The sequence below is a fragment of the Stenella coeruleoalba genome (genome assembly GCF_951394435.1).
Source record: "Stenella coeruleoalba genome assembly, chromosome: 2".
NCBI classification, from domain to species: Eukaryota; Metazoa; Chordata; class Mammalia; order Artiodactyla; family Delphinidae; genus Stenella; species Stenella coeruleoalba.
In genome coordinates this window covers 29784714-29809835 of record NC_137147.1, presented here as the reverse complement: position 1 = coordinate 29809835, position 25122 = coordinate 29784714, and the positions used below count along the sequence as shown (strand labels likewise).

General features: G+C 41.2%; 1 protein-coding gene across 8 annotated transcripts in view; it reads left to right on the top strand.

Moving 5' to 3' along the window:
• RGS6 (regulator of G protein signaling 6) overlaps positions 1–25122 on the top strand; it is a 589735-nt gene that overhangs the window by 82436 nt on the left and 482177 nt on the right. The gene's annotated exons all lie outside the window — the stretch shown is intronic.

Genomic DNA, 25122 nt, shown 5'->3' with positions numbered 1-25122 from the left:
TGGTTTTTATGGAGGTTTCATTACATAGGCATGATTGATTAAATTCTTGGCCATTGGTGATTGAACTCAATCTCCAGCCCCTCTCCCCTCTCCTCTGGTAACCAGCTTCATCTGCCAGGAGTCACCTCATTAGCATATATTCACCTGTGGTTAAAAGGGACTTATGAATAGCAAAAGACACTCGTCTCACCCCTATCACTCAGGAAATTCCAGGGGTTTTAGGAGCTCTGTGCTAGGAACCGGGATGAAGACCAGATACATGTATTTTATTATATCACAGTAACTTTCACTTATTTTTCTTGAATTAATGTATTGGCTTGGACTTCCACTCTAATACCTGTTTTTGTAAATAGAGTTTTATTGAAACACAGCCACACTCTTATTGTCTCTGGTTCCTTTTGCATTACAACAGCAGAGTTGACTACTTGGAACAGAGACTTTCTAGTTTGCAAAGCCTAAAGTACTTGCTATCAGGCCCTTTACAGAAAGTTTGTGAACCCCCTCAACAGTGTTGAACACAGGAAGTGATAGTAACCTTTCTTGTCTCATTACTGACTTTAAAAGGAGAGCTTATAGTGCTGTGCCATTAAGAATGATGCTATCCATGGGCTGGTTAGCGTGTGCCCTTTATTGGGTTAAGAAAATGTCTTTCTAGTCTTAGATTTGTAAGAAAGGTTTTCTTGTTTGCCGAATTTTGTTGTTTTTAAGAAATCATAAATTAATGTTGAGTTTTATCAGATGTGTTTTTCGCATCTGTGATTGGTTTTTCTCTCCTTTTAAACATACCTAATTATATTCTCTTTCAGAGTTTTCTATTATTTCCGGTTCTTAGGGGCTGGAATCCTCTGGTTCACTGTGCTTTTATCACTTGTGAGCTTCCTGGGTCTGACTTTTCTAATTGTCTGTAGCATGGGTTGTGGGAGTTTTGCTCTCATTTTTCCCATGCCCATCGTTGGCCCAGGACCAATTTTTATGCTAATTTCTTAGGTTGGGCATTTCCAGACTGTAGCCTAAATTTGTACCCCAAATGCTCCAGAGGTAGAGGTTATGAGGTTCAAATTTTGCAGGAAGCTTTTAGTTCTCCTCTCCTGAAGCCAGAGATAGACAAGCTAGCTGAGCTGGTAGGGAAATACTTTTCAGTCCATTTTTCCTGGGGTCGCAGCTCTTTGCAGGGCCTCGCTTTGGGCAGCACCCTCCTCTCTCGGGCAGGACTCAAGGGCTTAGCCTCCTGTTCCCATGTGCTAGTTGACATCTACACCCTTACTTCCCCTGGATCAATGCTTATTCTATTCCTTCCTCTGCCCTGTGGTCCCCCTCAGCCCCAGGAGTGGCTGCCCAGTTGATTCCTCTGCTTACTTCTGGTTTTCAGTTGAGGCTTTGTTTCTGGCACCTGGTAATTTCCTATTCTTTATTGCAGGTTCAAGTATGCATTTAAAAAATTATTGTATCTGGATTTTTTGATAATGGCCATTCTGACTGGTGTGAGATGTTATCTCATTGCAGTTTTGATTTGCATTTCTCTAATGATTAATGATGTTGAGCATTCCTTCATGTGTTTGCTGGCAATCTGTATATCTTCTTTGGAGAAATGTGTATTTAGGTCTTCTGCCCATTTTTGGATTGAGTTGTTTGTTTTTTTGTTATTGAGCTGCATGAGCTGCTTGTAAATCTTGGAGATTAATCCTTTGTCAGTTGCTTCATTTGCAAATATTTTCTCCCATTCTGAGGGTTGTCTTTTGGTCTTGTTTATGGTTTCCTTTGCTGTGCAAAAGCTTTGAAGTTTCATTAGGTCCCATTTGTTTATTTTTGTTTTTATTTCCATTTCTCTAGGAGGTGGGTCAAAAAGGATCTTACTGTGATTTATGTCATAGAGTGTTCTGCCTATGTTTTCCTCTAAGAGTTTGATAGTGTCTGGCCTTACATTTAGGTCTTTAATGCATTTTGAGTTTATTTTTGTGTATGGTGTTAGGGAGTGTTCTAATTTCATTCTTTTACATGTAGCTGTCCAGTTTTCCCAGCACCACTTATTGAAGAGGCTGTCTTTTCTCCACTGTATATTCTTGCCTCCTTTATCAAAGATAAGGTGACCATATGTGCGTGGGTTTATCTCTGGGCTTTCTGTCCTGTTCCATTGATATATATTTCTGTTTCTGTGCCAGTACCATACTGTCTTGATTACTGTAGCTTTGTAGTATAGTCTGAATTCAGGGAGCCTGATTCCTCCAGCTCCATTTTTCATTCTCAAGATTGCTTTGGCTATTCAGGGTCTTTTGTGTTTCCATACAAATTGTGAAATTTTTTGTTCTAGTTCTGTGAAAAATGCCAGTGGTAGTTTGATAGGGATTGCATTGAATCTGTAGATTGCTTTGGGTAGTAGAGTCATTTTCACAATGTTGATTCTTCCAATCCAAGAACATGGTATATCTCTCCATCTATTTGTATCATCTTTAAATTTCTTTCATAACTACTGGGCATATACCCTGAGAAAACCATAATTCAAAAAGAGTCATGTACCAAAATGTTCACTGCAGCTCTATTTACAATAGCCAGGACATGGAAGCAACCTAAGTGTCCGTCATTGGATGAATGGATAAAGAAGATGTGGCACATATATACAATGGAATATTACTCAGCCATAAAAAGAAACGAAATTGAGATATCTGTAGTGAGGTGGATGGACCTAGAGTCTGTCATACAGAGTGAAGTAAGTCAGAAAGAGAAAAAAAATACTGTATGCTACACATATATATGGAACTTAAGAAAAAAAAATGTCATGAAGAACCTAGGGGTAAGACAGGAATAAAGACACAGACCTACTAGAGGATGGACTTGAGGATATGGGGAGGGGGAAGAGTAAGCTGTGACAAAGTGAGAGAGTGGCATGGACATATATACACTACCAAATGTAAAATAGATAGCTAATGGGAAGCAGCCGCATAGCACAGGGAGATCAGCTAGGTGGTTTGTGACCGCCTAGAAGGGTGGGATAGGGAGGGTGGGAGGGAGGGAGACGCAAGAGGGAAGAGATATGGAAACATATGAATATGTATAACTAATTAACTTTGTTATAAAGCAGAGACTAACACACCATTGTAAAGCAATTATACTCCAATAAAGATGTTAAAAAAAATAAATGGCATTAATGATGACAATAATAGTTACTCAAAAAATATTATTGTATCTGATATATCTAGGTGCTTATAGCAGGAATGTTTGGATGTGTATGTCATCTTAGCTCAACATCTTGCTGAAATGAGAGATCGCCATTTAAATGCAATTTCAGGATTCAACACCCAACAGCAAAACAAAACCCAGTAAAACAGAAAGCAAAACCCCAAATCGGATCCCTAAACGAACTAATCATGAACTAGGCAGCATGCAGAGTCCTCTGATATTAACTCATGTAATTCTTACGAAGACCCCATAACTCTTTGCCAATGGAGAACTTGAGTAACTGGCCTAGCAGTTTGTCAGGGGCAGAGCCAGGCAAGGAACTTAGCTTTATCTGACATTCCCTCCTCTTAAGTGGTCTGAACATCAGTAACACTAAGTATGAAGTGTGCCCGTTCTCAAGGTGACTAATGTGAAGGTCAATGCTATTTTCCATCTCATATAATATATTCCTAATATATTTACACAGTTGTCTCACCTGGTAATCCAGAATAGAATCGTGATTGTGTTTGTCTATGAGAATTTGCAGTTTGGGGTGAGTTTAAATTAAAGAAAAATCTGAAAAGCAGTTGCCTAGGGGCTATTAATAGTTGCAAAAAGGAGCATGAGTGCACTTCCTTCTGAGCACAGTAGAGCTCCAGGGAATTAATAGCGACCCAGTGTTTTCCATGTTGACTTTCGAGAAATGTACCTTACTCCCAGTTTGCTGAAACATGTTTTAAGGATGTATTGTCATGCATGTAGTTTCTGGAAGGCCACAGACAAGTGAATTTTTATATCCCCTCTTGGTTCATTTGCTCATCCTCTGAAATCAAGGCCTCTGCAAAGAAGGAGTCAGTGGTCATTATAGTTTGTGATTAGGAGTTGCAGGTGGCTGACGTTTTAGTCTCAGTTAATGGCTGAGGATGGACCCCAGGGCACTTCACCTTGTTCACAATCTAATTTAGCAGCACAATCTTTATTTGAGTTGAAAGTAGCCTTAGGGATTTTTGCTTGGTGCTTGCACGAGCATTCTGGAACGCTGTATGTTACCTGATGCTACCTGAGAGGAGGTGCTTGGGCAGTCATGGCTTCTCTGAGCCCTCCTCTACATGGGGGAGGTTGAGAAGTGGCAGAAGTTCTATTCTACCAGCAACATAGACCTGTCTCACTATGAAGTTGTGTTAATGGCTTTGCCAAGAATTTTCCCAGTGCTCAGTAGGCGTATTTGCTGGAGGAGCTGATCTTGCAGTCCCTGTATTATCTGGAGCAGTCAGTTATGAATCTGCTAATTAGCTTGATGTTTGGTCTCCCAGCTAAGTGAGCTCTTGTGAACTCTGCCAGAATCTGGATTTGCAAATGATCTGACGAGAGGAAAGGGAAAGATTGGGACAAAGAGGCCATTACAAGTTAATTTCATATTTCAGAAGTTTACTCAGCCCTAGCGCTTGCCTTTTCTGTTGCCACAAAATACCCATTCTTCCCCTTTCATAGCTGCTGACCCATCCGTGGGTGAAGTGGTTTTGCCTCCCTTTTTTTGTTTTCAGTATTAGCGCTTGAAAAAGCCTCTGGCCACATGGTGCAAGGTGTGGCCCTCCCCAGGGGCACATCTCACCTCTCTTCCCTGCCTTAAAAGGAGGCCCAAATTTCTAATCTTGGAGAGTCTGTTAATTCTTCCTTTTCCTGGTGAGTACGTGGGAGTGTTCCAAGGTTCAGCACTTCCCATCTGCCTTTCTCTTTATAATTTTTTGAGATATTCACCAATAAATGCTAATATTTACTGAACATGTTTTATATGCGAGACACTTTTAAAAGCACTTGAATAACAACACTAATATTACTGAGCATCTACTGTATGCCAGGCGCTGCCCTAGGCACCGAGGATGTGGAACAAGCAAAACAAAGGTCGTCCCTCCTGGAGCACATGTTTTATTAGGCAGACAGCCAGACAGTACAACCCATCAGTAAACAAACATATACTATGTCAGATAGTTACACACGTGCTCTGAAGGAGAAGCGTGTAGGAGCTGGCCAGGGAAAGCCTCTCTGATGGGGGGAGAACAGAGTCTCCAAGGAAATGAAGGAATAAGCCCACTGGGCCTCAGATCTTCTTCTCCCCAGGTCTTGCTGACTCAGACAGAGCCAGTGGCATGGGGAGCTCCTCCCTCCCTTCTCTGCTCTCTGCTCATGGCACCACTTTCTCCCAGACCGCAGCCTCTAGGCCTGAGTCCCCACCCTTCCCTCCTCTTTCCTCAACCAATCGCCAGGCCTCATTGACTTTCTTTGGATATCTCTGTGGCATCCCTTCCACTGCCTTTGTGAAAAGGAAATCCCTGCCAGCTGAGCGCTTTGCCGGTCCGTTTTAGAATGACTGTAAAGGCCTCCTAAGTGTTCTCTCTGGGCTGCTAGCCTCTCTTCTCACCCATCTGTCACCGCCCAAGTGCTGGCACATACACGCCGTCGTTTGAGTGCTTATTCCAGGCGGGGCACTGGATCCCCATAGGAGCTTTATTATTATTATCATCCCCATTTTACAGGTGAGGAAACAGACTCCCTCAAGGTCACTCACTGATCCAATAAGTGGTTAAGTCAGAATTTGAACTCAGGTCCCACTGAATCCACAGGCCTCTTCTAGCCAGGAGCCCAAGCTGCCTCTACCCTGCCCTTGTGTGTATCAAAGACCCTGCTTTGATTGCTCCCTTGCTTAGAAATCTTTCATGCTTACCATCATCTGTGGGGGAGAGTCTAAGCATTTTGAAATAGTTTTCAAAGCCTTTCATAACTGGACCACGCTTCACCTGTCTCCCCGTTTTATATCTGAGTTCTCTCCTGTGACAACCTCTTCCGGGCACACACAGATGTGTCCTGTTGGCAAACACGGCTACCCCTGTGCTCACAGGTGGGTGCTTTTTCACCCCCTCTGTGTTAACTACTCTCCACGCCCCAGCTCAGACTGCATCCTCTCTTACCTTCATTTGTGTCCATCTTTACCTCCAGCCTCCACCTAGTTAGGAGTGTCCTGCCTGTCTTAAGCCAATCCTGATGTCATAGGATGCACTGGGCTATCCTTTGAGCACCTGTAGCTCTCTTAGTTCTGATCCCCAACTGGCCATTCCCATTGATTTCCTTAGTACTTTCCCACATGTGATCCTAAAATATTGAGAAAACTTATATGTGCAAAATGAGTATAACTTTCTAAGTAAGAGTCTTGGAAGATACATACTTATTTCACTAAACCTTCTCAGAGCTCAAAACACATTTGGAGGAGCCCCCTTTGCTAAACTGCCTTACAGCTACCCAAGAAAGCCAATTTCCTTCTTTAATAACTGTGACTCATTTTTGGACCCACGATGACACGAGTCCAGTTCACTCACCCATCTGAATCATCAGGAGGGACTCCATTTAAAATTAGACAATTTTCCTAAATCAAATCCATCCTCAAGAGATTAAAAGTAGATATTCACTAGAATGTGCCCTGGAAAATTCTGAAATAAGAGTTCTGAAAATGTTGGTTTAAAATGTCAGGGGCTGAAACTAGGAGAAAAGCAGTACTGGAATATTCCTCTTATTTCTTAATTCATTGTCTCTCACTTACCCGCTTCTTAGTGGAAGAAAAGGCAGAAAAGGAAGCATGGGAAGGAAAAGGGGAACTAATCAGAGGCAGTTGGAATCACAGGAAACAGTTAAAACTCACAAAAAAGGAACAAAATTTTCTCCTGAATCCAAGCCTTCCTTAGGGGAGGATGGAGCAGGAAATTTCATTCTGAAAATGGAATGAGAGCTGGTCCGGTGCAATTGGAAAGATGGGTATAGAGGCAGGAGGAATGAGGTAGAAAAACCTAGGGACCCTGGAGCAAAGGAATGCCATTTATTTGCAAATAATTCTCCAGAGGCAAGGGAGGGGATGGCATAGAGGGGGAGGCTGGGGAGTAGAGGGCTTGGTCCAAGCTGGATCAAGACCTTGTTCTTCTTCACTCTTCTGGTTACGTGCAACTCCTCTACTCAGCAGTTGTGTCGACAATGAGCTCGCTGAGAGCTGCCACTGAATTTTATTCTATACACGATGTACATCCAGCACTTAACACTTGTCTGGCCCCTAGTAAGGACTCAATACATATTTGCTGAGTGAATAAATACAAAATACTTTGTTGCTGGAAGAGGTTAAGGCTAATTCTGCGCTGTCATTTCTGGTAGCGGCCACCAGGTGGTGCCTTCCTAAGAGCAGGAGCAAATGAGATCTTGAATCTTGGGTGGAAGGCTTCAGAGAAGCCTTAGGTCTCACCCGGAACCCTCACCCGAGCGCGTGCCCTCCAGCAATTCATCACACTTTCTTATTCCTCTGTTGAATGTGCCTGCAGAGTTCAGACAAGTGGCTAGAACCAAGTTTCTTTACTTGGAGTCAGTTTCACAGGAGGCCCACAAAAACCTTTCAGAAGGTTTCATTTACGGCTAAACTTTGGGATGTGAGACCAGTTCCGCCCCAGGCCTGTGCTCTGTCACGTGGGTTCCCGTTGTTCCCAATTACCCCCTATTCTTCAGGAGAACGTCTACTCCCATGGATCCTGTATTTTCTCTGAAATTCTCCCCCAAAGTCATTTATGGCTTCACACCCAGCACTGGCAGCCTGTGGGTTGAAGTGCGCGGCACCCCTGCCTACTTTAAGCTGCTGCCTGATGAGTCCCTACGCTGTGCCTGTGGTTTATATGTTCACATTCTCAGAACAGTTCCACAAGATGGGCAGAAAGCAGAATAGCAGCTCAGCAGGCTTAGGCAGCCTTCCCAGAGTGACACAGCCAGTCCATGGGAGAGGGGACTCAAGCCCAGGGCCAGCTGCCCACAGGCCTCACTGGGATTCTTCTTTTTTTTTTTTCCACACACATACACACTGTATTTTATTTTTATAAGAGATAAATAAACTGACACAAAGCATTGTAAATGGGTGGCCACAACAAAAGCAACAGTGATAGCAATTACCAAACACGAAACACACTCACACTATGTCATAATTTTGACATTCAGTCCAGGAATCCTCCACTGTAACAGCTCCTTTACTTTGCAGTGAAAATTGATTTGTATATTTTTTGCCTCTGAGTCCTTGTGGGATTTTTTTTTTTAATTCAAACAAAGTCACAAAAATTCAAATCATCCTCATCATTTCACTCAGTCCTTGCTGGGATTCTTATTGCATTTCACATAGAGTGAGTGCAGTTTCATGTATCTGTATGTCTGAGGTCCAGGGACAACAACAATAATAATAACGATTATTGTTTTAATAACGATAAAGCAAAATCCACATCCTGTGAAGCCAAGTCTTACAGGAGTATAGTTCACCATCAGTATGGGCAGACATACTCAGCTCTGGTCAGGTTTTAGACAGTGGCAAAGGAAAAAATACTCAGCCTCCTTTGTGCCCATAAACCTAATTAAAGGTACTAGAGATTTTGATTGGCAAGAGCTGGGGATGGAGGTGCTGAGTGAGATTGTATGTGTCCTCGTGTGTGTGTGTGTGTGTGTGTGTGTGTGTGTGTGTGTGTGTGTGTGTGTGTGTGTGTGTGTGTGAGAGAGAGAGAGAGAGAGCGCGAGAGGGAGAGAGAGAGAGAGCGAGAGGGAGAGAGAGAGCGAGCGAGAGCGAGCATGTTAAGTCCTATGAAGACCTAGAAAACGATCGTTTTTGCCAGGACTGGACTTGGGCAAAGCAACAGAATACATGGACTTTATGTCTGAGTGCCCCCTCCGAAACTTACCTGTCCTGTGTCTCACTGTCTGGTTTCTGCTATATAAGTTGCAATTAACTGTACAAAGTTAATCAAATAAATAGATCAATATAATGCACTTGCTAAATAGTGTTTCTTTTGGGAGAAGATGATTTAACTCAGTTAACCATCACCAGGCATGGGGGATGTTAATGTTGGGAATATCAGGAGTGATTGGCCTGTGGGGTCGGGGTGGGGGGTTGGGAAGAAGGGAGTGGAAATCCAGATCACAGTGGGGGCCGAGGTGAAGGGCGGGCTGGAGGAAAGGGGGAATGGGAGGATTTGGAGTCAGGAGCACCTCTTGAAGTCTCTTATCTCAGACCTTACTCTGTGCCTTTTTTTTTTTTGCGGTACGCGGGCCTCTCACTGTTGTGGCCTCTCCCGTTGTGGAGCACAGGCTCCGGATGCGCAGGCTCAGCATGCGCAGGCTCAGCGGCCATGGCTCACGGGCCCAGCCGCTCCGCGGCATGTGGGATCTTCCTGGACCGGGGCACGAACCTGTGTCCCCTGCATCGGCACGAACCTGTGTCCCCTGCATCGGCAGGCGGACTCTCAACCACTGTGCCCCCAGGGAAGCCCACTCTATGCCTTTTCATAGGGCTGCGCCTGATCACCCTGGGCTTTATGGTCTTGAATGTCTTCTTTGAGCCTTTCAGAAATTTTCCACGTAGTAATATACATGATTTATGCTTTTAAACACTTAACATGCTAGAAACTGGGCATTGTTTCCATAATCCTCAGAGGAGACTTGGGAGATACTGTTATTCTTTCCTCCCACCCTTCTTTCAACTAATGAAATGGAGATTCAGGAAGGCCATAAGCTAGGTAATGTTAGAGCCAAAATTCAAAGCCAGGACTGTGATTATAAAGCCATGCACTTAACAGCTATCTTGTGCTGTGAGAATAAAGTGGCAAATCTTAAAATAAAAGCACCCATTATCAGTAATCTAGCAACCCCCCGCCCCAAACCATTGACTGATTTATTCAACATGAATGTGCCAGGTGTAGTAGATATGGGGGATACAGGATGAATGAAACAGGCAAACCAAATTGAGTGAAGTTTACCTTTAGAGAATAATAGGATAAAAGTTCTCTCAAACTTAGGAAAAGCTTGATTGTTCCATAGCTATGGTAACAAATAGCCAGCAGAACCAATTTTAAATCTGTTCACTTGGTCCGCACCAACTTGTCTTAGTGAAAGCTGGTTTTGAAACCAACCAGTGTTGGCCCCCCAGTTCTGAAAGTCAGCCAATCAGGGATGGATGCGCTCCAGAAAACCTGCCAATCAACATCGGCCTTACCTGAGCACCCACCTGTTGTCAGCCCAGGAATGACTCTGAACATCCGTGAATCACAGAGCTCCGCGCTTTCCAAAGCCCTCTATGAGATCCGTCACCTGTTCTGCTTGTAGAGACCTTTTGGCCAGCACAGCTCTTCCATATTATCTGAGCAATAAATTCAGCCTTGTAGTTTGATTTCAGATCCTGAGTAGTGTTCTCATTGTCCTTTGACAAAACAGGCAAGTACACATGTCAGGGCACATGTCAGGGAGTGTCTGGCTACAGAGAAAATAGCACAGGTAAGAGGAGCATGACGGAATGGAAAGCTCAGGAGAACCTGTTTGTTGCGGGAAGGTTTGTGGAGAGACTGGAATGATTTGAGAGGGGTCCAGGCATGCGCAGATCTAGACCTAGAGCTTTTAAGGGGCCCTGAGGAAGAGAGGTCGCCCTGTGTTTTGGGAAGGAGGAGAAGAGGAGGCTGATTCTCCAGGGCTTTGGGAGTTTGGATTTTGCTCCGAATGTAATGGAAAAGCAGGAAACTACCCAGGAATGGACCACGTCCTCTGCTTTAAAAAGGATGTGCACATGTTTGCACATGTGTGTACACACTCATGTTCTGAAATTAGGTTCGAAGGTCCTTTAGGTCTATCACAGTGTTTATGCCCTTGAGCATGTGAATCAGGATGCCCTCCACTGTGTGCTGCTGCCCCTGCCCACACTTTCCCATTGTGAGTCCCAGAAGTGGGGTGATTTCTCTACCACTGATGGGGTCCAGTGACAGGCAATCAGTGATATAAAAAGTACAGGTCTAAGAGATGATTCACTTCATTATAAAGCTGCTCTATTGTGTCAGGTACAGAGTCTGGGGAGGCTGGGGCCAGAGTAAGGCCCCAAACTACTGTGAAACGTGCCCAAGTCCAAGTTGGGGTTGGTCTACTCCTAAATACATTAGCCAGTTGTTTTTCTTAGTCCTTACGTGTGAAGCTCGATGTCTGTTTCTCAAATAGGATTTATCCTGATCACCATTCTTACAGAGGGGATAGATGCCCATAAAAGACTGACATATGCTCTGTTTTTATTCCTCTTAACACAGTTGTTGCTTCAGTGAGATCACCTGACCATCTTCTGCTGGGAGTGTTTTTGTTAATTCGTGAAGCCTGATTTCAATTGCTGTAGGAGATGAATGTCACACGTGCTCATTGTTTTTGTTTGAGAACTGCCCCTGCCCTGGGGGACTGCGTGCGGGTGCTGCTGGCTTTTGCTGACAAAGCCATTGGATTTACACTGCTGTGTGATGACAAGGCCAGCCTGGCAGTTTTGTGGGGCTGGGTAGGCTGCTCTTTCATTCCTGGCTGCTTTGCTCTTCCAAAAGCATTAACTCCAGTTCAGATGGAAATCATTCTCCTTTTCATCAGCCCCAACTTCTGAACCCCTTCCTTCAGCCATACCTCCAGACTGCTTGGACACGTGGGGATGTGTTTTGCTTTTTCACGTTTGAATTGCAGTCTGGTTTGTGGATACTCCCTCACTAGATTGGCAGTTGTTTGTAGAATTCCTGAGTACCAGTTACACTGAGTAGCAGGAAATGAAAAGACAAGCAAGGAACTAGTAGAGCCCAGAGCATAGCCCTTTATCATTCTTCCTTCTTAGCTAATACATCTTATAGTTATCTCTGAAAGGAGAATTTATTTAAACATACTAAATACTGTGGATAGTGACTTAACGTTTGTTATCGTAATAGCACTGCTAATGCTACACTTCAAGGTGCAGTGAATAAACCTTTGGAGCAATATCCTCGTAATATGGTTTCAAAGGACATGCATCCTTCTGGAACACATTGCTAAAGTAGTGTTGTTTAAATTAGCACAGAGAGATCCTATTCTAAGGCTGTGTTTGTGCTCCATTGTAATATGTCTGTAATGGATGTGGAAGTCTTATGTGTGATTCAGTGTGGGTAGCTGAACTAGCGAAAGAAGACTTACTTGTTTGGCTTTGTGGCTCTGGTGAAATTCTCAGACGGACGGTATAGTTGAAAAATAAACATGGGTTGACTCGCTCTCTTCTCATTGTTGCTTTTGGTCTTCTAGTGAATCAAAAAACAGGTACTCTTCTTGAAGTCTTTCTGCCAGTTCCTCATTTATAGGTCCTGTCGTAGTTGAAATACAGCCTAAATGGTTGGAGTCATAAAAAGTAGAATCCCCGGACTTCCCTGGTGGTGCAGGGATTATGAATCTGCTTCCCAATGCAGGGGACATGGGTTCGTGCCCTGGTCCGGGAGGATGCCACATGCCGTGGAGCAACTAAGCCCGTGCGCCACAACTACCGAGCCTGCATTCTAGAACCCACGAGCCACAACTACTGAGCCCACATGCCACAACTACGGAAGCCCATGCGCCTAGAGCCCGTGCTCCTCAAAACGAGGAGCCCACCCACCGCAATGAAGAGTAGCCCCACGCACCGCAACTAGAGAAAGCCCGTGTGCCGCAACGGAGACCCAATGCAGCCAAAAGATAAAAATAAACAAGTTAATAAATTAAAAAAAAAGCAGGCTGAATTTAGTCCACAAGCCATGTTTAAAAAAAAAAAAGTGGAATCCCTATGACATATGAGCCAGTTTCTAGCATCGTACTGGCTCTTGATGTTGGGGTTCCATTGATGAGTTAGTCAGGATTATAATTTGTTAAGAATCTCCTGTCATTGGGAATAATCAACAGTGGATGGATAACGTGTTGGATATGGACATTGCTTGCAAGTCACAGTGTGCTTGTAAACATTATTAAGTGTCATCTGTAGCAGGAACCAGTTTTTCATGATCCCTCTTGCAGTTATTACTAGCTGGGTCTCTATCATGGAGACCTACAGTATAGTTTCAAATGAAGCAGCAGCTGCATAATCCTTGTCACCCAAAGACTGTAGGTCTTGCCAGAAATTGTATAATAGTGACCTTGCTGATTACTGATATACATTCACCTTGTCACTTGGCCATGTGAGAAAGCTGAAGCCATCATTGTATTTTGATATATATCAGACTCTGTGTCTTCTGAATATAATTCAACTCCTGGGTTTCTTGGTTACGGAGGTATCAAGATCACCTGATGCTCACTAATGTGAACTACTGTGAAAGTTCCTGAGGTTTATTCTGCTGGGTTTCTAAAGTTTCATCCTTACAGAGAGGCCCTTCCTCTTGCACAGTCTGCATCCAGCACCCATAAGTGCTCTCTTTTGCTGCAGGCTCGGGAACTGAACCAAACCGCAGATGTGGTGGGAAATGTGTTTCCTGGTTCCTGCTAACTAGTGGTATGATGTGATAAGTAAGCTCCAATGCAGTGCCTCATGGAAGGGTCCTCCAGCTTCATGTGATGAAAAGCATTTCTCTCTCTTTCTTTGGATAGAGAGAGGGGCTTTGGATACGAAAAGAATGATGTTCTTGGGCCTCAAGATGGGGAGAAGGTGATCAAGTGTTTTATTCTTTCTGCGATGAGAACTAGCTCATTACAGAACTGAAAGTGAATGCTGTGTATCAAATTTAAACTAGGCGCTTGTGTTGAAGTCTAAGTAGTGATGGAATTTTTCTTTTTTCCTGCTTGAGGAGGCCAGCAGTCTGCTCGCAAATGATAGAGCTACAAAAAAAAAAAAAAAAAAAAAAAAAAAGATAGAGCTACAGGCAAAAATATCTAGCCTTTTCTCTTCCTTTAATTCTTCATCTTGTTTATTGCTCCCTCAGTCATTCTAGAGGGTTAAAAGATAAGGAGTTCTAAGGTCTTTGCATTGTCTGGGAAGAAGTATAAATATAAGTCAGTATTAGTCTTTGATAAGTTAATGACATATATTGTAATTGTTAGAATAACCCCTAAAGAATAGTAAGAGTGTATAGTTTCCATGCTAACAGGTTGAAAACAAAATAATTAAAAATAAGCCAATGGGGGGGCTCCCTGGTGGCACAGTGGTTGAGAGTCCGCCTGCCAATGCAGGGGACGCGGGTTCGTGCCCCAGTCTGGGAGGATCCCGCATGCCGCGGAGCACCTGGGCCTGTGAGCCATGGCCGCTGAGCCTGCGCGTCCAGAGCCTGTGCTCCACAACGGGAGAGGCCATGACAGTGAGAGGCTCGCATACTGCAAAAAAAAAAATAAATAAATAAGCCAATGGGAATGAAGGAGAAAGAGAATTTGAACATTGGGACAAAAGCATTGCACACAATGGTAGATACAAACCCAAATATTTCAGTAATTATATTACATATAAGTAGACTGAATGTTGCAATTAAAAGACAAAGACTGTCAGAGTTTAAAAACTTTCAGGAGATATATTTAAAAGATAAAGAAATAAAATTTTGAAAAATAAAAAGATGGAAAAATATAATATGCAAATACTAACCCAAGGAAAGTAGATGTAGCTTGGTATCAGTGTTGATCATATCATGGACATGGTTGATTATGGTATGGATTTGTGCTTTATGTTGTATGTTTTCATAATCAGAGTTTCTTGTAGGTAGAAAAAATGATCAAATTTTATGATTCATAGAAAATATTTTATAATTGTAGCTAATTTCTTTTCCTTTTTGATAAAGATGTAGGATTTTTACTGCATCAGAAGGAGTCTTTCAACCATTATGTAAACTATGTACCACTATGTAAGATAAGTGGAACATAATATTTGTTTAAGCCACTGTAATTTAATTGGAAACATCTTGTGTTAACAATATCATTGTCTTAATGCTGAAGGGGCAGGGAGAAGACAGTAGAAATCAGATTCCCTGGGGAATAGGCTCTACAGCCCAAAGTAGAGTTGTTTCTTTCCTGACCAGTGACTTATCTTATTTTTTAGGTCAGTGGTGGTCTCTAAATAAAGCAAGATTTAATTGGGCTCATTTGTAGCTGATATGAATTCTGGGGCCTGAATAGGATTTGGGTATTGAGCTGGGAATCTAGAAAGGATAAGAAATAAGACCTTTGGCAACAAAAAACTTCTAGGGTTTGAGATTAGTTAACACAGGATACAGGACACACAGTGTTAGGTTGTAAATTTGTGGATAAGCATAAATATATACTCCATAGATTAAAGCATTGGCCAGATAGCTCCCATTTTTAAAGGCAGCACATTCATATGAAGGGATAATCTCTTCTTACTGGAAAACTTTCAGTTTGGAAATTTTACATGATAAAGTTTCCTTCTGAACATTTTTTGTGACTTCCATGCTCTTTAAGGAATGTTGTTTTACCCATTAGAGATCATATATGAATGCATGCTATTAAAAAACTAACAACAAAAAAAATGGTTTGATGAACCTAGGGGCAGGACAGGAATAAAGGTGCAGACGTAGAGAATGGACCTCAAGACACGGGGAGGGGGAAGGATAAGCTGGGATGAAGTGAGAGCGTAGCATTGACATACATACACTACCAAATGTAAAATAGATAGCTGTGGGAAGCAGCTGCGTAGCACAGGGAGATCAGCTTGGTGCTTTGTGACCACTTAGAGGGGTGGGATAGGGAGGGTGGGAGGGAGATGCAAGAGGGAGGGGATATGGGGATATGTATACGTATAGCTGATTCACTTTGTTATAAACCAGAAACTAACACACCATTGTAAAGCAATTATACTCCAATAAAGATGTTAAAAAAAAAAAAAGAGGTAGGAAGAATTTCCTACATATCCATCAAAAGATAATCATTATAAATATTTGGGTGTGTGTACTTTTAGTCTTTTTTTCTAGGAATACGGTGTTTATAAAGAAGAGGTATACTCATAGCATATATAGTTTTTATTGTGTTCTTTTATACTAACAATTTAATGTAATTAGCATTTTTCTTATGGAGTAGGGTTACTACATCAGTCTAGATACTGTTGTGACACAGCTCCTCAAATCTTAGTGACTTAACACAACAAAGATTTAGTTTTTGCTCTTGTTACGTATCTAGTGTGGTTCAACAGGGAAACTTTGTTCATTCAAATTCAGGGATCCATGATGAATTCAGGGATCCATGATGACTCTGATGGGGGCTCCATTTGGACACAAGCATTAGCAGTCATCAAAGCAAAATAAGAGAGTGTGGTCACTCTTCACAAGCTTTAAAATCTTCTTCCTAGAAAGGAAACACCACTTGCTTACATTTCATTGGTCAAAGCAAGTCACATGGCCATGCTAACTTCAAAGAAGGTGAACAAGTGCAATCCTACTATGTGTCCAGAAGGAAGAGAACTAAAATATTTGGGAAAAGCTCTAATGACTACCCCAAATGGCCATTGAAAGCACTTTTTAAAAATGATTGGGATAATATTCCTATGAACACCTAGTTTACAGAGTTAGCCCTTCTATTTATGTTTCCAATTCCAATATTTTATTAATAATGCTGAAATGAACATTTTGGTATGTTATCATACCTCCATCCTACCCCCTTTTGGGGTACTTAAATTCTTACAGCTTACAGACTAGATTAATTTCCCTGTTATATAGTTTAATGGCCTGTTGTATACCTACTTTGTAGCACTTAATTTCTGCCTCCATACTGTAAGTTTCATAATTGGAACATAATAAATGCTAAATATTCATTGTTGAAGGAATGAATAAATTGGGAGAGAGGGAAGAGTTTTATCAGAGGATAAAATGATAAAGCTATTATTAAAGCTTTTTCTGTGTATTGTTAAATTGCTTTCCAAAAAGATTAAAGCAATGAACGTGTCAGTCTGTCAGGGTTAGTCAACTCACTGCCTATTGCTATCATTGAGAATTTTTCTTTGCTAAATGGAAAGGCAAAATAAATAATATTTTAGCATTTTTTCAGCATTTTAATTGGCATATCTTTGATTACCAATATGACTATTTTTCATACATTTCTTTTCTTGTGGTAAAAATCACATAACATAAAATTTACCATCTTAATGATTTTAAAGTATACACTACAAAAGTGTTAACTATATGTACACTGTTGTGCGACAGATTCCTAGAACTTTTTCATCTTGCAAAATGAAAACTCTATATCTATTGAACCCTTTCCCCCCACCCCGCCAAGCCCTGGACAGCCACCATTCTGCTTTCCGTTTCTAAGCGTTTGACTACTTTAGGTACCCCATGTAAGTATAATCATTCAGTAATTGTCTTTTTGTGGCTGACTTATTTCACTTAGCATAATGTCCTCAAGTTTCATCCATATTGTAGCATATGATAGTATTTTCTTCTTTCTTAAGGCTGAATAATATTCTATTGCATATATATATATATACATATATATTTTCCTTATCAATTCATCCATTGATAGACATTTATTTTGCTTTAACCTCTAGGCTATTGTGAATAATCCTGTAATGAATACAAGTGTGCAGATATCTCTTTAAGATTCTATTTTCAAATCATTTGGATATATGTGCAAAATATATAGAGGTGTGATCGCTGAATCATATGGTAATTCTATTTTTAATTTTTTGAGGAACCTCCATAGCAGCTGTACTGTTTTATGTTCCCACTAACAGCGAATAAGAGTTCCAATTTCTCTACCTCCTTGCCAACACTGGTAATTTTTTTTTTTTTTTGATAGTGGTCATCCTAATGGGTTGAAGGGTGCTGACTTCTCATTGTGGTTTTTTTTTTTTTTTTGCGGTACGCGGGCCTCTCACTGTTGCGGCCTCTCCCGTTGAGGAGCACAGACTCCGGACGCGTAGGCCCAGCGGCCATGGCTTACGGGCCCAGCCGCTCCGCGACATGCGGGATCCTCCCAGACCGGGGCACGAACCCGTGTCCCCTGCATCGGCAGGCGGATTCTCAACCACTGCGCCACCAGGGAAGCCCCTTATTGTGGTTTTGATTTGCATTTCCCTGATGATTAGTAACGCTGAGCATCTTTTCATGTTTGTTGGCCATTTTCATGTCTTCTTTGAAGACATGTCTATTCAAGTCTTTTGCCCATTTTTATTTTTTATTTATTTTTTAATTTATTTATTTTTTTGTGATACGTGGGCTTCTCACTGTTGTGGCCTCTCCCGTTGCGGAGCACGGGCTCCGGACGCACAGGCTTAGCGGCCATGGCTCACGGGCCCAGCCGCTCCGCGGCATGTGGGATCTTCCCGGACCGGGGCACAAACCCGTGTCGCCTGCATCGGCAGCATCGGCAGGCGGACTCTCAACCACTGCGCCACCAGGGAAGCCCTTTTGCCCATTTTTAAATCAGGTTATTTGTTTGTTGTTGAGTTTTAGAAGTTATTTATATATTCTGGATATTCTGGATAACCTCTTATCAGATACATGGTTTGCAAATATTTTCTTCCATTTTGGTAGGTTGCCTTTTGACTCTGTTGATCACTTCCTTTCCTGCACAGAGTTTTAAAGTTTGATGTAGTCCTATTTGTCGATTTTAGCTTTGGAGGTCTGTGATTTTGGTGTCATATCCAATAAATCATTGTCATATCCAATGTCATAAAGCTTTACCTTGTGTTTTCTTCTAGAAATTTTATAGTTTCAGTTCTTACATTTAGGTCTCTAATCCACTTTGAGTTAATTGTTGTACATGGTATAAGGTAATGGTTCAGCTTTATTCTTTTTCATGTGGATATCCAGTTTTCCCAGCACCATTTGTTGAAGAGACTATTCTTTACCCTTTATGTAGTCATGGAACCCATGTTGAAAATCACCTGAGCATGTACCATAGGGTTTATTTCTGGCCTGTCTATTCTGTTACTTTAGTCTATATGTCTGTATTTATGCAAGTACCATATTGCTTTGATTACTGTAGCTATGTAAAATGATTTTGAAATAGGGATGTATGAAGCCTCCAGCTTTGTTTTTCTTTCTCAAGAGTATCTTGGCTATTTCAGTTCCTTTGAGAGTCCATATGAATTTTTAGGATTGTTTTTTCTACATCTGCAAAAATAGGCATTGGGATTTTGATAGAGATTGCTTTGAATCTATAGATCACTTTAGGTCATAAGACATTTTAACAATTTTAAGTCTTCCAATTCATGAACATGGAGTGTATTCACATTATTTGTATTGTCTTTACTTTCTTTCAGCAATCTTTTATAGCTTTCAGTATATACATTTTTTGCCTCCTTGGTTAAGTTTATTCCTAAGTATTTTATTGCTTTTGATGCTCTTGTAATTGGGATTGCTTTCTTAGTTTCCTTTTTTAGATTGTTCATTGTTAGTATATAGACACTCAACTGATTTTTGCATGCTGATTTTTGTATGTTACTTTTTGTATCCTGCAACTTTGCTTAATTTATTTCTTCTAATATATTACAGTATTCTATATTTGTTAATATATTTAGAGAACTTTATATTTTTATATGCTTTCATGTTGCTGTCTAGCATCCTTTCATTTCAACTTGAAGGACTCCCTTTAGCATTTTTTGTAAGGCAGGTCTAGTGGTGATGAACTTCTCCTCAGCTTTGTTTACCTGGGAAAATATTCATTTCTTCTTTATTTTTAAACAACTGTTTGGCCAGATACAGTATTCTTGGTTGGCAATTTATGTCTTTCAGCACTTTGAATATGTCATCCCACTCTCTTCTGGCCTATTATGTTTCTGCTTAAAAATTCACTGATAATCTTTTAGGAGCTTCCTGGTACATGGTGAGTCACTTCTGACTTGCTGTCTTCAAGATTCTCTCTTTGTCTTTTATTTTTGATAGCTGATTATAATGTGTCTCAGTGGGCTCTTTAGGTTTATCCGAGTCCATTAAGCTTCTTGAATTTGGATGTCTATTCCCTTCCTAATTTGGGAAGTTTTTGGCCATTATTTCTTCAAATAATCTCTCTGCCCCTTTCCATCTGCTCCTTCTGGGACTCCCATAATATGTTTATCGGTACATCTGATGTTGTTCTATAAGCCCCTCAAGTTCTCTTCACTTTTCTTCTTCTTTTTAAAAAAAATTTATTATTCTGCTCCTCTGATTGGATACTTACAAATGACCTATTTTCAAGTTCGCTGTTTCTTTCTTGTACTTGATTGAATCTGCTGTTGAACTCCTCTAGTGCATTTTTCAATTCAGTTACTGTATTTTTCAGCTTCAGAATTTCTGTTTGGTTCTTCTTTTATAGTTTCTTCCTCTTTGTTGGTATTCTCATTTTGTTCATTCATCATTTTTCTATCTCATTTGGTTGTCTGTCTGTGTTCTCTTTTAGCTTATTGAACTTTTTTGCTATGGTAATTTTGAATTCTTTTTTAGGTAGTCAGTATATCTCTATTTCTTTAAGATCAGTTCTGGAGATTTATTTTGTTCCTTTGATTGGGCTGTGTTTCCCTGCTTCTTCCTATGCCTTTTTATTTTTGCTGGGACTTGCCATTAAAAAAAAAAGCCACCTCACCTAGTCTTTGCAGACTGGCTTCATATAGGAGAAGATCTTCCCCAGTCAGTCTGGCTAGAGAATCTGGAGACTCCTCCAACCTTTTCTGGGATGCATCTTCTCTGGGCTTGTGTGTATACTTTCCCAATTAGAGAGATTTGTAATTTCTTTTCCTAGAGCTCATTATCTCTTGCTCCCTTTGGTGTTTCTCTGCAATCATGCAAGTTCTTTGGTGCAGCAAGAAGCCACCAAGCTCTCCTTTGTTCTTGGTAGCCCTCATGCATCCTAATTATGCTAGTTCCCCATTAGTGCTCAGTAGTAGCCCCCTGGAAACTCAGAATGTTGGATCTACATTTTACTCTTCTCTTTCCCTCCTGAACCACAACTTGGGTATTTTCTCCTGACCACACTAATCTGTGCCAGGGAAAGCCTATTGAGGGTGAAATGCAATGGCTTTTTCTTACCCATTTTGGTGAGACTATTCTTGGCTTTGTGTTTGCCTGGAGTACTGTGACTTCTTAACTGTTTCTGGAGAGCTCATAAAGGCTTTTGGACCATTGATAAGTCAGTATCTCTATGGGGAAATAATATCTTGGGCTTCCTTTTCTGCCATCTTGCTGACATCACCTCCCAGGAAGATCAAATTTTAAACCTATCAGTGTAGGGCAGTGGAAAGGTTGTTTGTATTGAAAGCCAGGAGATATGGTTCCATGTTTGTTTCTGTAACTAATGGTAGAACTACTGCTATCTTATAAAAATTTTAAATGGTGCTAGAATAGAATATCATATTATTGAAACTATAAAATCTGAAGGACTTTATTGCTTACTTTTTGTGTATTCTCAGAGTTTTAATAGTAAAAAAAAATTCCTTTAATAATTTTAGTATTTTGCTAATTATGAATCTAATGAATGCTTACAGCTTTATATACATTTATTATAAAAGTATGTGTTACATATAATATATTACTATAAGCATTCATTAAGTTCATAATTAGAAAATTACTCTCTAAAAATCATCTGTAACCCATTCAACCTGAGTAATAACTATTAATATTTTGGAGTATTTCTTTTACATTTTGTATGTATCTGTATGATGGGTTCAAAATTATATAACTTTAAATGTTTTTGTATACAGTTTTGTTTACTCTCTGATCACCAGACTTTATATAATGAACTTTTTTTCTTGATAAGCATTTAGTGATTTTTTTTCAGTAGCTACATATTGTTCTAATACCTTATTTGACCATATAACCATATCTCATATTTCTGTTTTGGGAGCTTATTATAAATATGGGGCTATGAACATCTTTGCAGAAATATAGTGAGATAGTGGTTTCTCCACTGTAAAGTTACACTTCTATCCCCCCCTTCATACTGTCCTCTTTGGAAGGAAATCATTATGTGCTGCCCACATTTAAGGAATGGAGATTTATGTTCCCTCTCCTTAAGGGAAGAGTAGCTACATAAATTAATTGGAAATCTTCTGCATGGGAGCTTTGCCTCTCCTCCCCCATTTATCAACCATTTATTTATTTAATAATTTATTTATATCAGTATGGACAAATGAATATTTATTTTTTACTTTGGGCTGTAATTCCAATGCCACTTTCTTTTGTTGCTCCAGTTGTTCCAGCTGGGAGTTCTTTCAGTTGGCTTCTATGTCCCTTTGACAAACCACTATCATTGTGTGTGTGTGTGTGTGTGTGTGTGTGTGTGTGTGTGTGTGTGTGTGTTGAGCACTTCCTTACTTTCCTGCATTAGATGCTCATGTTCGTCTTGTATGTTATCTGCCCAGCCCTGCAATCTACCATTTCTTTAAGGAATTTTGGCTCCTTTTATTGGAGAATGGTCTTAGAAACTAAGATCTGGGTGCTGGGTGTTCTATTACCAAGTTTTAAAATATAAATTTAAGAGAAACTTGAAGTTTTCTTTGCCAAATGAGTTTATTGAAAATTCAGCATATTTATCCAACTTCTCAGGAGGCATAAAAGTCCAGTAGTTGCTGAGTATTTACACTGTGCCAGACATTATGCCAACTGCTGGGGAGAGAGGGGGAAGTGAGACCTTTTAGTGGTTTCTGGAACCACATATTCCGGTTTGTGTCTGGTGAGGGGGGCTTGGACGGGGATGGGGGCATGGGTGGGTGGGAGAAATAAACAAATAGATGATTTTGGTGAAAGATAAGCAGAAGATAAAGAAAAAAGGAATGAAGTAGAGAATGACTTAGAATTGGTGCTCCTGAAGCAGTAGTCACTGGGGGAAGGTCACCTAAAGGGGCCACCCTGAGCCACTTGAATAATGCAAAGGAGGCATCTCAAGATCACGAAAGATCGTTCCCAACCAAAGGAACAGTGAAGGCAAAGGAAAGAATTTGATGTGTTGGAGGAACAGAAAAACACCCATGAAGGACCAGCGGAGGATAGTAATTGAACAGGAGGATGGAGGGAGAGGAAGGCAAAGACATAGACAGGGCTAGGGTGGTGGTGGTGGAAAGTAGGCAGAGCGATAAATCATGGGATACCATACCTGGGGTTCTGACCACCTTAACTTTCCCTCCAGACTTTGCCCCTTTCGCCCCAATCCTAATTGTCCCTACTTTCAGGTTACTTGGGGGCATTTTGGCCCTTGTCTGCTACCTCAGTCCTGGACCAGAAACTTGCTTTGGGAAGTGACTCGGTGTTGAAGAAAGAACATGGCTTTGGATTCAGAAAGTTCTAAGTTTGAATTTTGTAGGATCTTGGGGTATTTACTTTACTTCTCAGAACCCCATTTTTCTTAGAATCTTGCAGGAATCTTTTGTGGATTAGAGGTGATATATGTAAAGTGCTTTGGAGGTACACAATGGGTGTGGCTTATTATTTGTAGTCAAAGTTTAATTGTACACCATGAGAAGAAGTTTCTGGTACAAACTGAACAGTTAAATCATAACTAATGAAGAGTAACTCAGGGTTATATAATAGTCTCTCATGACTCCAGCTTATGCGACCCTGTTAAAATATAAAAGTGGGTGATGCCAAGAAACTGGACATATGATAGCCCTCAACCCTTTGATAGTACAAAGGTATCAAAGGACAACCAGAGACAGTAGAGGCGGAGCAAAAGGAACCATAAAATAGTAGAAGAGGAAGGCAAAGGCACCAAGAATAAACACAACATAAATATAAAATGAGAGAAAACGAGGATCCAAGACAAGAGGTCTGTATTTGGGATAAGAAGTGAGGAAGAGAAGTGAATCAGAGCCACCACACGAATTGTGCCCCTTGGAGACGTGCAACATGGCAGCCTTGATTGGAATCCATACGAGTGAAAGAAGAACAGAATCTCAATATATTTAAGAGAAAGTCTAAGGGCTAAGATACAGAAGTCCAGGCAGGTAAGACCTGGTGAGACAAAATTTTTTAGTCAGGGCCTGGGATATACCAGCTTGGCCATGTGCACCAAGTTCCATCCTGAAAAGTTTTCTCTTCGGCCATCCTGCCTGCACACACCCTGTGCCCACCACTTGAAGCTTCCCATCGTGCAGGTGGTGCCACGTTTCCATATCTTTGTGCAGGCAGCATTCTCTACCCAGAATTCATTTCCTCCACTGAGATCCTGGGCCTCTTTCAATTCAGTCCATAAGTCTTCTCCTGGGAATTCCCTGGTGGTCCAATGGTTAGGACTTCATGCTCTCACTGCCAAGGGCACGGGTTCAGTCCCTGGTCAGGGAACTAAGATTCCACAAGCCGTGCAGCCAAAAAAAAAAAAAGTCTTCTCGTATAGAAAGACCATTCTTATTTATTTCCTTCACCCATACCAAACTAATATGCCATTCTTTGGGTTCTGTGGTACACATTCCCACCATCTACTGCACATGTGTGTCTGTCTCTTTTTCTATACTAAATCATGAACTGTCTGTTGGTCTAGTTCATCTCTGTGTTACACGCATTATTTGATAGTACAATGGGCTATCAAATAATTGGCATTTGACAATTTACTTATTGAGACCTACAGTGTTCTGGCGCTGTTTTAGCCTCTGGGGAGAGTGTGAATCAGACAATGTTCTTGTCTCATGGGGCAATAAGCACATACATAAAATAGCATCACAGAGTAATAAACGCCATGAATACCTGGTTAGGAGATTGAAAGTGATAGGGGCAGGGGAGGGAGTAGTTAATGGGGAGGAAGGAAACTTTGGGATAGGGTGGTCAGAAAAAGCCTCTCTTAGGAGATGATGTTTGAGCAGTCACTCAAGAAACATGGAAGAAAATTCAGAAAAAAATATGGAGAGAAATGTTAATTACAGGATTTCTTCTTAGGGAGATTTAATCTATTTGTTTGGAAGAAATGTGCTGGTAAGTCAGTTTGAAGTAGCAGATAGGACCTCCAAAGGGCTGACTCAGAAAGATGAAGGGGAGCTGATTGGCTTCTGAAGCAGTGGGGAGAGGAGAGACAAGGGGACCGAGGGGGTGCCCAGTAGCAGGGAATATGACCCTCTGTGTGGGCCCCACCCCCAGCCTTCAGTGAAGTTTCTGAACCCATGAACTGCTTGGTGGGTACACGGAGAATCACAAACAGCACATGTGGTTGTAGGAGCCCAGAGTCAGGCAGACCCTGGGTGAGACTCAGGCAGGCAGGTGGATAGCAGGTAACAGAAGGCGGGCAGGTGAGACACAGACAACC